The sequence below is a fragment of the Trichosurus vulpecula genome, chromosome 2 (assembly GCF_011100635.1).
Source record: "Trichosurus vulpecula isolate mTriVul1 chromosome 2, mTriVul1.pri, whole genome shotgun sequence".
NCBI lineage: Eukaryota > Metazoa > Chordata > Mammalia > Diprotodontia > Phalangeridae > Trichosurus > Trichosurus vulpecula.
In genome coordinates, this window is record NC_050574.1 from 89,320,474 (window position 1) to 89,334,735 (window position 14,262).

The following is a 14,262-nucleotide window of genomic DNA, read 5'->3' on the forward strand; positions in this document are numbered from 1 at the left end:
AGAAAGGCAGAGCATGGATAAAGCTTCTGGGAATATCTGGGACTTCTGAATTTTACTAGTTGTTTGACCACGAATAAGTCACAAACTCTTGGAGACTCATACAAATTTCTAATGATTATAAATATATTAAAATGAAATTTAGTAGTAATGAAATAAAACGCACAAATACTGGGGTGGGTGTGTGTAGTACAAAAGATAACGGGCAGGACTTAGACCCCAAACAAGAAAAGGTGCCCTAGGTTCAAATTCTACTTCTGACACTGTGAAATGGCAAGAAAAACTTGAAGGAAAAGAAAAATAAAAACTGGACAAAAAAGAAAAAGAAAAAGTGAATTCCCCAAAGTGGCTTTAAACAGACTTTCAAACAACAAATCACTGGGCAGGGTTGTTTTTTGCTTTTGGTAGTAGCGGTAAAGAACTGGAAACGTAGATTTCCAGTGAATGGGGAATAGCTAAACAAATGAAAGTATTACTAAACCACAAGAAATAAAGAATACAGAGGAGCATGGGAAGACACATGAACTGATGTACTGTGAAGAAGGAAGAACTAGGAAAACAAGACAGACATTTCTTCAATAATGTAAATGGAATAAATACCAAAAAACTGAGCAATTAGTACAGTGCCTGGCACACAGTAGGCACTTATAAATGCCTGCTGACTTACTGTGCAGTTATAACAACCAAGCTCTGACCCACAGAGGAGATGAGTTAGTGAGCCTCCCTTCCCTTCTTTGCAGAGATGGGGGACTATGAGTAGCAAATATTGCCTATGCCAGCAGGATCACGTGATGTGTTGTTGGACAGTTTTGATGAATTGCTTTTTTACTCTCTTCCTTCCTTTTTCTTTGTTATGGGGGATGGTAGGAGGGAGGGGAGAGACACATTTGGAAATTAAAGATGATGTAAAAACAAAAGAGAGAAATTTAAAAAAGGTGGGGGGGGGGGTGGGTGGGTGGGGAACAAGATGGGCTCTGTGAAGCAGTTGATAAGAAAAAAACCCACAACCCAATCTGAGGGTTCTAAAGAAGTCCAAGGACCATGGCTGGAAAGAAGCTTGGGGATGGTGAGGGTATTAGCAAATACCAGGCTGGCAAAAGTTTAAGGCAGGCAAAGGATGAAGGCTAAGTATTCTAGCAGCACGGACATCTCCGCTGGAGAGGGGATTCCAGGAAACAAGCTGAGGCCTGACAGAGCTTTTGTCCTCCGTCTTTAGGCTCCTCCATACTCCATATGAAGATCTTGCCACAGGATCATAGATTTAAAGCTAGAAGGAACGGTAGGTAGGTAGGTCAATTAGTATAAATGACTCATTTTGTTGTTGTTTTGAAGAGAACCAAAGACACCAGGATACAATGGGTGGTGTCATGACCGGCCCACGAATTGGATTTCAGTTAGGCAGCACAGAGTCATCAGCCTCACTCTTTCTTCCTGAATTATCCAAGTCTGGTGGCAGGACAAAAGGCAAGACAACTGGCTATAGCCTGGGTTGCTGTGGATGACCTCAGCACCTCTGACGTCTAACTAAGCTCTGAGTATTCCAGTGTCTGTTTTAGCTACCTTCATGGCCATTAGAACAAATTGTTCTCACTTGCCTGTTCTGCTGGAAAGACAGCCTGTCGGTTACCCTCAACCTGGTTTAGTCCAGCTGCTGAGATGTTTACCAGAGCGTGGCCGCTGTACATGCTAGAGCTTCTTGGAGCCACAGGTGAGAGGTAGGTGGGTGAATCAGGTGTACATAAAAGGTGGATGAGCAGCCTTGAAAAAGGCTTGGCAAACCCTCACACCAGAGGTGCTAGTCCTCCTGAACATCCCATATACTCCCTACTCATTTTATAGATAAGGAAACAAATGAGTTAAAGGGCCCCTTCCTCTCATTTGTCTTTTCCTTCTGGAAGGGTCTTCAGGCCAGTCATGCTTAGTGATTCATTCCTCTCCGACCCTGCTCCTGTTTCTCCCTACTTCCTTTTCTATCATGCCCCCACTTGTGGGTAACTCTTTTTCTCCCCTTTTCAGCTTCCTTTCATATTTTCTTCCCCATTAAAATGTGAACTCCTTGCAAGGAAGGAACTGCCTTTTTTTTGGCTTATCTTGGTATCTCCAGTGCTTAGCACAGTGCCTGGCTTACTGTAAGCAAGAGCTTAATAAATGGCTTGCTGTGGTTGCACAGCTATTTAGTGGCACCTTGAACTCACCCCCAGGTCTCCTGGATCTCAAGTCAACGGTTTTTTTTTTTCCCTACTATACCATGTTGCTTCTACTTCTAGGTAAGCCATTCTCGAAGTGCAGCCTAGGGATCCCCTGATGTCAGGGGGACCATGATATCAAAACTATTTTCATAATATGACTAAAATTTTTTAACATCTAATACAATAAACACTGACATATAACCCAAATAAACAAAAGCTCTTTGGGTGGGTGGGTGGAGTCCCTCAATCACGTTTAAGAGGGTATAGTGATCCTGAGAACAGAAAGTTTGTTGTTAGGCAGTTGAATCTCATACTGACTCCTACAACTTCTGTCTGCTGTTCCTAGTTATAACCTTGGGGCCAAGGACCAAAAGTCTAACCCTTCTTTTACAGAGAAACGTTTCAAACATTCGAACATAGCCATCATACTGCCCCTGTCACACAAGAAGTCTTCACTTTTCAAGACTAAGAATCCCAAGTTCTGTCAAATGACTGATCTTTGTATGGCATGATCTTCACCACAGGGACACCCTCCACTGGACAAGCTCTAGCTCAGTGCTTCTTAAACTGTGAATCTCAACCTGGGTCACAAAAAATTTGGTAACAATAAGAGGTTTCTGAACACACAATGACCAAAAATTAATTGAAAATCAAATGAATAATGAAGCTGAAGTATTTCTGGCAGTGCTTGCCTGCATTTCATCACATCACTTCACTGCAGCCTTGGTTCTGAACACAAAGCACGCCCACTTTGCATTGTATGTGCCCTCAGGCCACGCAATGTCATTGAATACTGGGGGAAATGCGAAAAGCGGTCTTCAGGGGAAAAAGTTCAAGAAGCCTTGTTCTAGCTTATCAACACCCTCCCTAAACTGTGGCCCCAGACCTGAACATCCCTCCAGAGGCAGTTTCATTAGAATACCTTCTCCCTGGAAGCCTCTCTTGGTGTAGCCTAGAAACAGCAGCAAGTTACTGACTTAGAAAACCACAAATTTACATTACCTATGTGGTACTGTATTTATTTTGTTAAACATTTCTCAATTGTATTTTAATCTAGTTCAGTATGATGCATTAGCACAATGCCCGGAATGGATGTTGTATAGTTGTTTCTGATTCTTTGTGATCCCATTTGGAGTTTCCTTGGCAAAGTTACTGGAGTGACATTTCCTTCTCCAGCTCATTTTACAGATGAAGAGCCTGAGGCAAACAGGGTTAAGTGATGTGCCCAGGGTCACACAGCTACTAAGTGTCTGAGGCTAGATTTGAACTCAAGAAGATGAGTCTTCCTGCCCCTAAGCCTGGTGCTCTTTTCACTGCACCACCAAACTGCACGTGCCTGGAACAGAACAGGAACTAATAAAGATTTGGGGATTGATGTCTAAGATCGCATCGGCTTTTAGCAGCCATACTGTACTACTTTATGTCCCAATTTCTACTGCCTGCATCAGCAGCCTTACTCCTGGCATACATTCCCTCCTCCTCCTCTCCCTCCTCCCAGGATCCTTTTCTTCCTTCAAGGCACAATCAGTTCAGCACCCATCTCCTCTAGGACTTTTCTTCTATATTCTACCCCACCCCTCCCTATGCTCTCTTCTCCCTCAATCAACCAATAAACATTTATTAGATGCTTACTATGTGTCAAGTATTGTAGTGCTAGGGATATAAAAAGAAGCAAAAGATTGTCCCCAGCCTCAAGGAGTTTACCAAAGAAAGCTGAAAAGAGGGGTGGGGGGGAAAGAAGTTCCCTGACAAAGGGGCATAGTGGAGTCTAGTCCAAGAAGTATAGCTGGTGGGAAATGAAGAATTACCTGGTTGGTGAGCCCTCTTTAAACGGAGACTTTGGGATGAGTTCTTTGCTCTGCCCTCTAATTGGAGGGACAGAAAGTACCTGAAGATGTGAGTACCAAAGCTAATGCTATGAGATGAGGACATGTGCCCTTCCATGCTTGGTGTGACATAAGAGAAATCAAGTCTGGACATGGAAGTAAGGAGACCTGGACTCTACAAATGACTTGCTTTGTGACATCAGGCGAAGCCCTTCTTCACCTCTCTGGGACTCCATTTCCTCAGTAAAATGAAGCAGTGAAGAGCACATGGTCTTTAGCATTCTTTCCTGCTTTAACATTTAATGATGTTCAATTCTGGAAACCCTACATCTTTTGAGTCATCCAGGGTCACCAAGGTAACCTAGTCTCAGACTTCTACCCCTATCTCAATCAAGGACAGCACTCACAGGCCTCTAATTTCTTGGCTGTAGCCACAGGTAGGAGAACAGGCCTTTCCACAGTCAACAGGCAGAATTAAAACAAAACAAAAACTCCATACAGACAGTCTCTGATTTAAAATCAGAGCTTGGGCATGCTCATGATCTCTGATCTCCCAGACTCTGGAGCCTGTGTGATGGCACTTACGGCACACTTAATGGCTGACCTCTCCATACTTGCCTCCTTGCCTGCTTGGCCCTTCCACATCTGGCAGAGCCCTTGCCCAGGCCCAGCTCCTCCCTGTCAGCCCAATGTCACCCATGGACTATCCTAAAGGTTACAGGAGTCAAAAGCAGAGTTTTCTGGCCTTGCACACAGTTGAAAAGGAAGGAAAGAAAAAAGCAATATTGAAAATGAGGGGGTTGCATCTCTTGACAGAGAGGCTGATGCCAGGATCAACATCCACAGTGACACATACATTTTTGGACATGGCCAATGTGGGAATTTGTTTTGCCTAACTATGCAAATTTGTCACAAAGGTTTTGTTTCTTCTCTCCCCTCCCCCCCACCCCGACAATGGGGGGCAGAGGGAAAAGAGGTAGGAAACAGAGAAAAATAAATGCTTGTTAACTGAAAAAATTTTTAAAAAAATGAAGATGAGGTGACTAGACTAGACCAAGACAAAGATGTTATAATCTTGTTTAAAAATTTCTTTGGGGGGGGGGGGTAAACTATTTCAGTATAATTGGTTTCCTTTACAATCTCACAGATTTTCTTTTATACAGTTTTAAAAATTCTTCTGAGAGGGGGTCCACAGACTGGCTGCCAAAGGGGTCCATGGTATACAAAAGATTAAGAGCCCGGGGCCTAGAGGATCTCAAAGGTCATTCCCAGCTTTGGCTTCTCTAATTCCTGCTAATCTAGTCCTGTGCAGTTTTGAGCACTTTCACAGACTCTCTCATTTAATGCTAGTAACATTCCTGTGAGGGCAGCAGCTGAGCATTATCATCTCTATTTTTTACAGACAGGGAAACTGAAGCTCTGAGATGGGGAAGGGAACACACATTTATTAAGCATCTATGATGTGCCAGGCACTGTGCTAAGCACTTTTTACAAATATCTTTTGATCCTCAAAACAACCGTGAGAGGTGGGTGCTGTTATTTCCACAGGTGAGAAAATAGAGGCAGAGGTTAAGTGACTTGCCCAGGGTCACATAGCTAGTGTCTGAGGCCTCAGGTCTTCCCAATTCCAAGCCCAGTGTTCTATCCACTGTGCCACCTAGGCCATGAATGAGAAGTGACCGAAATGGAATTCAAACTCAGATCCAACGTCTAGTCTCTTCAACCTCATCACCCTGCCTCACTTAAGAATAAACGCATTATCTCTGGGCTGGGCTGGATTCTGGACGAGTACAGGTGAAAGAGGCTTGTGGCTTTAGGGAGGGTTTGGCCAAAGCTCTGACTGGGCTGATTTCCCTCCAGGCTTATGCAAACACCGGTCCATACTGCCCTCCTCCCCCAGCCCAGGGGAGGTCTCTGACTTTGGCCTGACCCACAGAGTCAGCTTGTGATCCTGACATTCGGCCTGCAGGAAGAGGGCCAGTCACAGGGACCCTGAGAGCCAAGGACACTTGAAGAATGTTGTCTTGGCATGGAATGAAAGGCCAGAGAAGCCTGGGCCCTCCAAGGGCAGAAAAACAGTCCTGCTGTTTGACGAGGGCTTTTTTTGTACTTGTGATTAAAGATGTAATGGCTCATCAGTAAGAGGAGGGGGAGGAAGAGACAAGCACTAAAATTACATGAATGGTCTAAGGGAGAATTAAATCCTCAGCCAATGGTAGTTTCTGTGATTCACATTAACAAGCTCCAGGTACTACATCCGGGAAGGGATTGGCAAGTGCACGTTATCAACTCATTAGGCTAGCTTCTCCAGGGACTCTGGCCAGGCAGGGAGGACAATGCCGGGAACTGGGCCCTTCGGAGGCTGATGAAATGGGCCGCCACTTGGTCCTCAGCCCAGGAGGGAGGGAAGAAGGGAGGGGATTCTCTGGGGGAATTTCAAACAGTCCTGGCAAAGCCCTGGTGATAGGAGCTACTGCTTCCTAGCTCTCCTCCTTCCTCCTTAGAAGACAAAAAACCCTTTGTTCTATACCTCCTGGAGGCCTTCCCCGTATAATCTGCATATTATTGTCACTGTCCTGGTGCCTTATTCCTCTCCTAGACTGTGAGCTTTCTGACAGCAAGCACTGTTTCATCTGAAGTTGGACTCCTCCTGAATACCAAGTCCAGGGCTCTGCATGCAGCAAGTGATTAATGTTTGTTTGAATGAATGGCTGAGCAACAAGTAGATGTCATGACTTCAAGCTCTCCCAAGGCTGAACACAGGACTTCACAGAGGAGCATAATGAATGGATGATGAAAAAATTAATTTTAGCAATGGGAACTATGCCAGGTCCTGACTATATGACTATTTGCTATCAAGCAGAATTCACTGAGGCTGGTTTCAGGGAAGGATATGATACAATATGATAATCATTCACTAGGCATGTACTATGTGCCAGGTACTGTGCTAAGTGCTGGGGAATATAAAAAAGAAAAGAAAAGACAGTCTCACTCCTCAAGGAGCTTGTAATCTGATGGGGGAACATAATTCACAAAAGGGAGGGGGAGGCCCGTGGTGGCACCAGAGGGTGGTGATGGGGATGATGACGACGCAGGAACATCAGGCCAGGAGTGGGGAGACCTGATTCCAAACTCCACTCCTCCATTAATGTGCTGTGTGGCCTTGGAGGAGTCCTTCCTCCTCCCTGAGCTGCTTTTACCTCATCCATAAAATACAAATAATTCCTGCCCTAATTCCTTCGCAAGGCTCTTTTGAGGACCAACTCAGATAACTAGTAAAATTATGATGTTGTTGTTTAGTCATTTTAGTTGTGTCCAACTCTTCATTACCCCATCTGGAGTTTTCTTGGCAAAGACACTGGAGTGGTTCTCCATTTCCTTCTTCAGTTCATTTTACAGATGAGGAAGCTGAGGCAGACAGGATTAAGTGACTTGCCCAGGGTCGCATAGCTAGTGTCTAAGGCTGGATTTGAATTCAAGAAGATGAGTCTTCCTGTCTCCAGGCCTGATGCTCCATTCACTGCACCACGTAGCTGCCCCTAATTATTATGATAACTTACATGTCCAATGAAACTCTTCATCTTTCCCCATAAACCCTCCCTCTCTTCCATATTTCCCTATTTTTGTCAAAGGCACCAGGATCCTTACTCAGAAAGCACCACTGATTCTTGGACCATATCAAGAGCCTCCTAAGTGGTGTTCCTGCTTCCAGCTTCTCCCTGCTTTAGTCCATCCTACCACTGCTGCCATGGTCATTTTCAGTGCAGAGCTGACCATGTGATTCTCCCACTCAATCAACTCTAGTGGCTTCCTATTGGAAGCCTCTGGGATAAAACAAACTCCTGTTTGGCTTTTAAAGGCCTACCCAGTCTAGACCCAACCTATCCTCCTTGCCTCCCTAGACGTTATGGCCCCTGGCCTTCTTTCTGTCTCTTAGACACACTCCTGCGCAGGCTCTCCCCCATGTGAGGAATGCACTCTCATTAGCTGCCTCACAGAGTCTTTAAGACAGAGCCTGGGGCAGCTAGGTGGTGCTCTGGATACAGCACTGGCCCTGGAGTCAGGAGGGCCTGAGTTCAAATGTGACCTTAGATACTTATAAGATGTGTGACACTGGGCAAGTCACTTAGCCCCAGCTGCCTCAAAAAACAAAAACAAACAAACAAAAAAAAACAAAAAAAAAAGGAAAGAAAAAGAAAAGACAGAGCCCAAGCACCATCTTCTACACGAAGCCTTTCCTGATTCCCCCAACAGCTACCATCATCTTTCCAAAACTACTCTGTATTTGGATAGATTAAAGCATTTGCTGTTCAGTTGTTTGTCAGTCTTGTCCAATTCTTACACAGCTAGAAAGTGTCAGAGGCTGGATTTGAACTCATGAAGATGAGTCCCTTCCCTGGCTTCTTCTAAGTTCCAGTTAAAATCCCACCTTCACCTGGAAGCCTGTCCCAATCCCCCTTAACCGAGTGTCTCCTTCTGTTGATCAATTCCTATTTACCGTGTATTTAGTCTGTTTGTACCTATTTGTTTACCTGTTGTATCACCCCCCCACCCCCCTTAGACTGTGAGCTCCTTGAGGGCAGGGACTTTTATGTCCATTTTTTGGTATCGCTAGTGCTTAGTACAGAGCCTGGCACATAGTAGGCACTTAATAAATGTTTACTGACTGGCAGGGTGAAGTAGGTGGTACAAATATTATTATGCCCATTTTACATTTAAGGAAGTTGAGGCTCAGAGATTTTAATTATTTGTCCAAGGTCAGATAGCTAATAAACATTAGAGCCAAGATTCAAATCCAGGTCTTTTGACTCTAAGACCAGCGCTCTTTCAACAAATGTCTCGTTAGTGCCATATAAATCAATGGCATTCAATTCCCAGAATTCCCAATCCCCAGACATCATCAATGACTCTAACTGCCTCATTTTATAGAAATGAATTTAGCTTATAGTAGCCCCAGTCCAGCCTCTCTGCACTTCCAGTGGGTTGTCCTAAAATCTTGTCAGCATGGCAGAAATGGCCGCTTTACACTCTGCTGTATGTCGAGCCTTCAGGAGCAGAGACAGCATGCCATGAGAAGGCACTCAAAGGGGACAAGAACTCAATCTGGACATTTACCAACATCTACATGAATGTCAGGCTCTGTGCTCAATGTTTCTGATACAAAGCTGTAAATCAAGTCCCTGTTCTCAGGGAGTCTGATGAGAATTTACCCCATGGCTATGCCTTTCTCCTTAACTATCTCTTGTTCATGCAAAGAAGATAAAGAATGCCTCAAATGACAGAGGAGGCAGCTGAGGCTGGGAGAGAGATAACCTTCCCAGGATCACATGAGCAGGAAGCAGTGGAGCTGAGCTAGGCCTGAGGCTCTGGACTCCAGGTCCAGGCTGTGTCTCTTTGACAGCCTTCTGTCTCCTCTGAGCTGTGGTGTTCTCAGGTCTGATGTTGGCATAATCATCGACTGGATGGCCTTCGTTTCTTCTGACTCTGAGATGCTGCTCAGAACAACATGAGGAACCATGGGTCCCATTCCTTTAGCACTTCTTAATTCATATGGCCCCTTCGTCCTCATCACCACATTCTGAGAGAGGCAGGATTACCAGCCTCTCTCTGTAGAGGACACCAAGGTTCAGAGGGCTGCTGCTGCTGCACTTCCCTAGAAAGGTGATTTGGTACTGCCTGGAAGCAACTCTTACAAGTACCTGAGAAAGGCTTGTGAGCCCATCTTTACTTGAGTTGAGGGATAAGGGGGCCCTGTGGGAGGGCTTGACTGGAGGAGTGATTTCTCAGTGTGCAGCTGAGTTTCCTTCCAGACTCGGTCTTGCTATCTCCCAAAGCTCTGTTCTGGTTCACCAAGCTCCTGGAATGGTCAACAATCGTCACACTCCATCGCTGATCATTGTCCCCAAGGAAAGGTGGGAGGCTCCCAGGCCATCCCTCTGCGGACAGGCAAACAACAGGGCCTGTGGCTGCCTGGACATCAAAGGTGGTCAAACAGACCCAGTGCCCCCCAGCCCTCCGCCTGCTAAGTCTGACAAATGTCATCTGAAGAAGCATCCCCAAGGAGGTCATGACTTTCTGCTTGTCCCGGCACACATCAAAGTTGGTACCACACACGAACTCGGCACATGGATTCGAATCGTGCCGCTCGACAGCGGATATTCATCCTTTGTGCTTGGTTTTAATCCTGTGTTTTCCCAAGTAATTAAGCCTTTTTGCTTATGAACTTGTGACTAAGTAAAGCATCGCTGAGAGGTTGTAACATCAAAGCATTTTCTACCGTCTGTCCTGTGTTTGGAGAAATTGGATTTCTTTCTCTTTTCAAATAAAAACTAATTCAATTTAGTTATAGGCTGAGCATATTTACAAGGGCCTTTTAGGGTTACAAGAAGTTGTGGCTGCAGCCCTGAGAGAGAGAGATTCAAGCTTCAGTTGCTTAGGGTCAAATAAGCAAGCAAACATGGTACAGATAGCATGGCCAAGTAAAAAAAGAGCACAGAGAAAGGCCCCTGAAGGGGACTGTGGTGTTGGGGCTCATCCTGGAGATGCAGCCCCAGGCCCTTCCAAGGTACAAGTACTTCTACAACATCAACAAGTGGTTCTCTGGACTTCATTGGACATTGACACGAAACTCATGATAGAGCCATTGAGGCTTGTTATTCCATGATAGCTCATAGAATCTAAAGTTGTGTGAAGATGGGATCAGTGCATCTTAGCTCTGGTCTCTGGAGGTTAAACAGGCCTAGGTCCTCCCACCAAGCCCTCCTTAGGCTCATCATTCACTCTTTACCACCCATGATGGTGCCCTTTGCTTCCTGTCCCGTCTACTCTGAGAGGGGCACGTGATAGGCACTTAATAAAAACCTATGTAGAACTGAAGTGATTTCAATTCTGCCTAATGTGGGAGATTAAATGACAGGATCTCTAAGGTCTTTTCCATGCATTTCAGACTGGTTGTATTTGCAGACGTGACCCTCCAAGACTTTGCTTTTGACTTAACAGTGGGTTTGGTTAATTGATGATTGGTATACTCATCAGGCCTCAGCCTAGGCACATCTCAAAGTGCCAAATAACATAGCAGCAGATTAGGAATAAAAGAATACATGTGAGTTAAATGTATCCATTGTTATGCCAGGATCACCAAAACCCATTTTCTGGTGGCCCCTAGATAAGACAACAGGTGCCAGGTTAAATAAACAACTTACAGAATATCAGCTTCAGAAGAGACTTATAAAGTTTCTAGTTGAATCCAGAGCTGAGCAGGAATATCCTCTACAAAAGATGTAATTAGTCTGGTGTCCTTGAACCTTTTTTTTATATTGTGATACCTGCATTTCAATATAATTGTTTCCTTCATAATCCTATGTATCTCATTTTATGCATGTAAAAACATGATTCTGAGGATACTTTAGGCTTCACCAGGACAAAAAAAGATTAAGAACCTCAGATGTACAACATTACTGAGAAATGGTCATCCAGTGTCTGCATAGGTGCATATCAGTTCCATATAATCCAACAAATATTGGTTAAGGGTCTTGGTGTAAGGCATAGTTTTAAAAACTGAATAAGGTGACTATAATATAGAGAAAATTACAGGAGTGACTTAATCCCAGAATAATCTTCCCCTAACAGCCCCCTCCCTTCCCCACCATGATGGCAAGTATCCTCAGTAAGGGTTTTCAGTCCAGGCATACCCCGTATTGTGCCTTTTCAAAAGGGAAAAGGGGATATACCTATACCCTATAGAGCACATCCTATAACCTAGGCAGAAAGGGAGCGCTGACAGCTATGGACAGCCTCTGTGGAGGAGGTGGTGCCAGCTTAGGGAAATGAACAATGCTCCAAGCCAGCTAGGCCAGCCTGATAACTCAGAGGGTGAACTCCGGCATCACCGGACGGGGCCCTTCGAAGAACTCCTCAATGAATACCTGATGGGTTGATTTGTGAACGTGTAGATAATGAATTGAGTGATGTTCACAACTGAGGCTCAGAATGGGGAAGAGATATGCCTAAGATCAAACTGCTAGCTGGGGTAAAGTAGGGACTAAAACCTCTCTCTCAAACCCAGTATTCTTTTCACCACATATGAAAAAAGAGAAGGAAGCACAATGTCATGGAAGGAACAGTTGCTGGGAATAGGAGTCAGGGAACCGGTTTTGAGGCCTACCTCTGCCACTAAGTTGGTGTGTGTGACCATGAGGCAGCCATTTAACTATCTAGGCCTCAATTTCCTCACATGTAAAAGGAGAATGAACTGGACAGATGACCTCCAAGGTGTCTTGCAGCTTTAGAAATTTATGAATCTAAAGATAACTAACCATCCAAGAGTGGATGTAACCTCTCTCATCCTCAGCTTCCTCACCTTGAAACACTTCTTGGGACTGTTGTGAGGATCAATAAGAATATACACATCAGAGCACTTTGCCAATCAATCAATCCATCAACAAGTATTCATGAAGTACCTACTATATGCCAGGCAATATGCTAGGTAACAAGGACACAGATCCACAAGTGAGCCAGTCCTGGCCCTCAAGGCCCTGATATCCTAAAAGGGTGACATAACATGTACCGGTGGAAGGATTTACAAATCAAATACAAGGTAAACATGGAGGGATAGGCAAGAGCACAAATTCTGAAGTGACAAACAGATGTCACTTGTTCTATCAGGGTGGGGAACCTGTGGCCTTGAAGCTACATGTGGCCTGCTAGGTCCTCGGGTGCAGCCTTTTGACTGAGTCCAAGTTTTATAGAACAAATCCTTTTATTAAGGAGATTTGGTCTGTGAAGTTTGGATTCAGTCAAAGGGCTGCACTTGAGGACCTAGAGGGCCACATGTGGCCTCGAGGCCACAGGTTCCTCATCCCTGTGTTATATGTTCCAAGTAAGTAGCCAGTGAGTGAGTGAGTCAGACAGTAAATGCTATAGGAAGACTGGAGGGGTCAGGGAAGGCTACCAGGAGGAGGGCCTGAAAGGATCAGCAGCAATCTGGTAGGTACAAAGGGAAGGAAGCAAGGAGCACGCCAAGCTGAGGGAATACCACGCCCTGCCCATTTCAATTCAACAATTCAAGAAGCACGCATTAGCGTCTACTCTGGGCTGGGCACTATGCTGGGCGCTACTGGGGGTGGAGGGTGGTGAGCACAGCATGCACAAAGACAAATAAGTGGAAAATATATACCAAACACTGGATTTGGGGGTTTTGTAGGAGGTGGATCTGAACTGTCTTGAAAGGACTTAGGGGATCTCAGAGGTAAAGGTGGAGAAGGAGAACATGAGTCTTCTAGGGACAAGGGATAAACAGCCTGTGTAACAAAATGGAGGTGGGAAATGACCGTCACAGGAGGGAACAACAAACTGGCCAGTTTGGTCATACTGAAGAGGGCATGGTCAGTCACTTAGTCGGTCAGTAAACATTTATTGAGCACTTACTACGTGCCAGGCACTTTGTTAAGCACTGGGGACACAAAAAGAGGTAAAAGACAGTCCCTGCTCTCAAGAAGCTCCTAGTCTAAGGGGGAGACAACACACAAATAACTACATACAAACAATCTATACACAGGTTAAATAGGAGATAATGAAGAGAGGAAAGTCACTATAATTAAGAGGGATTGGGAAAGGTTTCCCATGGAAGGGATTTTAGTTGGAAGTTGAAGGAAGCCAAGGAAGTCACAAGGTAGAGATGAGGAGGAACAACATCTCAGGCAGGGGGAACAGTGGGGGAAAATGCTTGGAGTGGAGAGATGAAGGTCTTGAGGGAGGAACAGCCAGTAAGGCCAGTGTCACTGGATCAAGTAGTACATGTGTATGGGGGTGGGGTGGGGTGTGATGTGATGGTGTAAAGAGTAGGAAGACTGGAAAAGTCTTTAAATTTTAAAAGGCTTTAAAAATTGCCTAGCATCTTACAAATGCTGAGGGTGCTCTCGTCTCCACTCTGAGTTTCCTGCACCAAAGGCAGCAGTGTGGTACACTGGATAGAGTCCTTTCTCCCTCCTGGCTGCCCTCCAGCGTCAGTGTCCTTCCTAAAATGTGATGGCCACAAGGGAACAACAGTGTTCCTCTGACACTGAAAGTCCATTACAAGCTGGCTCCATCCTACCTTTCCACCCTGCCTCCCATGCATGGATCTTATTGCCATCCCTTAGTGTGACATCTGTCTCCTGTCTGCACTGCCGGTTCTCAAACATCCAATGCCCTTCTTTCCTCTTCATACCAGGGAGGCCCTGGGGTTTGTTTCAAAACTTCTGTAAAAGGCC

At 45.1% G+C, this 14,262-nt stretch overlaps 1 protein-coding gene across 1 annotated transcript in view; it reads right to left on the bottom strand.

The window, feature by feature from the left end:
- CLPB (caseinolytic mitochondrial matrix peptidase chaperone subunit B) overlaps positions 1-14,262 on the bottom strand; it is a 191,984-nt gene that overhangs the window by 142,905 nt on the left and 34,817 nt on the right. The gene's annotated exons all lie outside the window — the stretch shown is intronic.